Here is a 4,458-nt window from a genome sequence, read left to right as displayed (position 1 = left end):
ATTGCTTTCTCATAGCTGTGATAGAACGCCTGACAAGTTGCAACTTAAGGGAGAAAAGACTTAACTTGGCTTGCAGTTTGAGGGGAACTAGTCCTTCAGGCAGGGACAGCATGACCGCAGAACAGCTCCTAGCTATGGCAGGGGAGCTTGCTCACACCTAGGTAGGTCAGGAAGTAGAGACAGCACTGGAATGAAGGGGTCAGTAATTACACCTCAAGCCTTATTCTCCAGAGACCCTCTTCCTCCAGCTAGGTCCTACCCCACCCCAGGGGTTCTTTAACCTCCAAAAAAACCGCCAAAGTGTAGCACAAATCTTAAAAGGTCTTATTAATAAAAACAAACCTGAAGCCAGCTATTAGGGTGAATGTTGGAAGATCAGAGAAGCAGAACAAGCCACAGCCACCTCACCTCGCCAATTCCTCAGCTGATCCTGTTTCCTTAGACTGGAAGCCTCTGAGTCCTCATCCAAATGGATCTCAGCTGAACTGTGCTGCTCAAAGCCTAAAAGCTTAATCAGCTCTAGTTCCTGGTCCTCACACCTTATATACCTTTCTGCCATCACTTCCTGGGATTAAAGGCGTGTGTCACCATGCCTGGCTGTTTCCAGTGTGGCTTTGAACTCACAGAGATCTGGATGGATCTCTTTGGAATGCTAGGATTAAAGGTGTGTGTGCCACCATTTTCTGGCCTCTATATTTGGTGGCTGTTCTGTTCTCTGACCCCAGATAAGTTTATTAGTGTTTACAATATATTGGGGAACACAATATCACCACATCAAAATATGACCTGCTGGGGACCAAGTGCTCAAACATGTGGGATAGAAGTGAGAGAGGAAACCTTGGCTCACCCTATCTCAGAGGCTCACCCTGTCTCAGAGGCTCACCCTGTCTCAGAGGCTCACCCTGTCTCAGAGGCTCACCCTGTCTCAGAGGCTCACCCTGTCTCAGAGGCTCACCCTGTCTCAGAGGCTCACCCTGTCTCAGAGGCTCACCCTGTCTCAGAGGCTCAACCTATCTCAGAAGCCTGTGACACCAGGACAACCTGAAATCAACTTTGTAGGGGTTGTGTTTCCAAAACTTGTACTAGTAAAATAATAATAATAATAATAATAATAATAATAACTTTTGTTGTAGATATCTATCAAGCATTTAATGTTAAGCACTTTATGGGAATAATCTTACCTAATCTTTGTCACAAACCTCATGAGTTAGGTATGAATACTATTATTACCTTATTGGTGAGGATATTGGCAAAATATCGTTTAAAGGACTTGTCCAAAGTTTCTTACCTATTAAAAAGAAGAACTTGGGTTCAGTCTCAGGATGTCTGACTCTACAACTTGTGTTCCAATTTCATAACTACTGGGTGAGCTATTTGCTGTGAACAACATTTCACATAACAGACAAGTATCTTTCATAGATAATGTCACTTGTACGTGCTGGTATTAGTTATCATCTATTGCTGTGACAAAACACTGTGGCCAAGACAACTTAAAAGAAAGAGTTTAACTGAGCGTATGGTTCCAGAGGGTTAGAGTCTAGGATGTTGGAGTGAGGGCATGCCCTCAGGTGGCTGGAGCAGCAGCTGAGACCACACATCTTGATTTGTAGATAGGAGACAGAGCACAAGGAATTGCTGGGAGATTTTTGAAACCTCAAAGCCGTTCCCAGTGATACAACTCCTCTAATAAGGACCACACCTAATTCTTCCCAAACAGCTCCACCAACTGGAGACTGTGAGCCCATGGGGCCGGTCGCATTCAAACCACCGCATGTGTGTCTTGTTATCTACTGTATTTCAGGCACTAGACTTCAGTCCTTATACTTTGGTTGTGAGCCCAACCTTTACTGGCTGAGCTGTCTCTCCAGCCCTAGACTTCAGTCCTAAACAAGACAAAGACTAATAAGATGAGAGATGCTGGGCAGTGGAAGTGGCTTAGTGGTAGAGCACTTCCCCAGCATGCACAAAGCTCTGGGTTCAATCTCCACCACCACAAAATATAAAACAAGCAAACAGGACCGAATGATACAGATAAGTTAAGATACAATAGCAACACAGCAAGCTCTATAGCATGACTCGTGTATGTTACCATGTATCAATTATTCAAATATCAATTATTTCAGAAATATATAATATAGTTTATCCTCCTAAAGGACTCACTTCCCAAGAATAGCACTGCCAATAACTTAGCACATGTTCCTCCAACTTCCTTTTTTCTGCACATTTATAGATATATTTAAAAAGTAAAAATGAGACAATATTTTCATACTTGCCACCTTTCCCCTTCCTCTGGCTGCTAGAAAGAACTCACAGCAGTGCTCTGCCATTGCCTCCTGAGAACTTGGATTATAGGCATGAGCCGCGCATCCAGCTAAGGTTCTTGACTATTAAAATTCTGATGATTTAGGAAATCTATTTTAATACTGTCCTACAACATAGGAGACTGAGACAGAAGGGTCATAACTTCAAGGCCAGCCTGGGCTACACGGCAAGTGTCTCTCTCTCAAAAGAGAGAGAGAGAGAGAGAGAGAGAGAAAGAGAGAGAGAGAGAGAGAGAGAGAGAAAGGAAAAAGGGAGAGCCCCCTTTGTTACTCAGTATGTGAAGTATGTGGAACACTAAATTTTATTCCATTAAGTTAGTTATGTGTCTACTCTGTCATGCATGGCCCAAGGCCCTGGAGACACTAGTAAAGACAAGATCAGTGCTCTCCAAGATCTTCTATTCCTAGTCACTTTCATCTTATTTAGACTGTACCGTCTTGTGATGACATAAGGAACATTGGAAAGTTTGCCTCATGTTAAGAATATAATTGGCTAACTATGAAATGAAATAAGAAACTTGGAACTGTGAAGAATGTCACACTATTCCCTGAGGCCTCAAATAACATAAAGTTAAAAGTACTTGCCTGTTAACTTTTGGTATTTTTCATACCAGTTTTTTTGTTCGTTTGTTTGTTTTGTTTTGTTTTGTTTTGAGACAGGGTCCCAGGCTGACCTCAAACTTACTGTGCAGTTGAGGACAACCTTGAACTTCTGTCTTTCAACCTCTGCCTCCCAAGTGCTTAGATTACAGTCATGTGCTACCACACCTTGTTTATGTGGTGCTGGAGACTAAATTTAGAATTTCATACATGCTAGGTAAGCACTCGTCCAACTGAGGTCAGCTATTTGAGGATCTCTAGCCCCTTGCTTAACTTTAGGGAGAGTTTTAAATGACCATTATTGTACTAATCGATTCTTACAAATCATCTTTTAATTCAGAGATATTTCCACAAGAGGAAGAAAATAATCTGGGCCAGTTACATCATTCCAAGATGCAAGAAGTCAATATGAACGGGAATGGGACCAAGGAGGTCGTTCTGCAGCAAAGCACTTGTTTAGTATGCATGAAATTCTAGGTTTGAGCCCCAGTACTGTAAAACGGTAACATTAAATGTGGATGGATAAAATAATCTGATCAAGGAATCTCATCAGACTGGATAGAAAAATAAGACCCAGCAGTTCAATGTCTATAAAAAAAAGAAGACATACTTCAGATTCAAAAACACAAAGTGGTCAAAAATAAAGAATGAGAAAAAATATCCCATGTAAATACACTAAAAAGATGTAGAGGCCTGGTGTGGTGGCACACACCTTTAATCCCAGCACTTGGCTCTCTTCCAGGCTCCACAGGTACTACATGCACATGGCAGACTACATATAGGCAAAACACCAATACACATAAAATGAACACAGACTCAAACAAAACAAACAAAAAAATAAAACAGCAAAACCATCACTCAAGAGGCAGAGGCAGGTGGATTTCTGTGAATTTGAGGCCAGCCTGGCCTTCATAGCAAGTTCCAAGACAGCCAGGGCAACACAGAGAAGCCAACTTTCAAAACAAAATAAACAAAAAACTTTTTACAAAGATGCATATCTCTTAAGCTATTCTACCCCTCAAATGGCGAGATAGACATTCCTCACAGCTCTTAGGAAGCAGAAGCAGGTGGATCCCTGTGAGCTGAAGGCCAGTCTAGACGCATAGTAAGTTCTAGGCCAGCTGGAGCTACACAGTGAGACACTGTCTGAAACAAAAACAATACACGACAAAACCAAAAATAGCCTTAAAGTGGAAACTCAGATGCAGTTGGCAGCAGCAGAACAGATAAATCGTAATATATTCACGTAGTAAAATGCCACCCAGCAACAAAACGGAATAAATTACAACTATATGCCACAATGTAGATGAATCTAGAAAATACAAGCACTGAGCAAAAGAAGCCAGATTCAGAGGCTTCATTCTGTGCGACTCCATTTACAGCATATAAAGCTGAACTCCTGTCAAGCCTAGTCTGTGGGGTGAGAAGTCAGAATACTGTTTACCCTAAGGGGAGTCCTAGTAATATCTAGAAGGTGACTTGACAGAGCTCTTATGGTGCTCATAATGCACATTCATGCTCGTTTTCTGTCTCCCCT

The sequence above is a fragment of the Peromyscus eremicus genome, chromosome 4 (genome assembly GCF_949786415.1).
Source record: "Peromyscus eremicus chromosome 4, PerEre_H2_v1, whole genome shotgun sequence".
NCBI classification, from domain to species: domain Eukaryota; kingdom Metazoa; phylum Chordata; class Mammalia; order Rodentia; family Cricetidae; genus Peromyscus; species Peromyscus eremicus.
Note: the sequence above shows the minus strand (reverse complement) of the source record.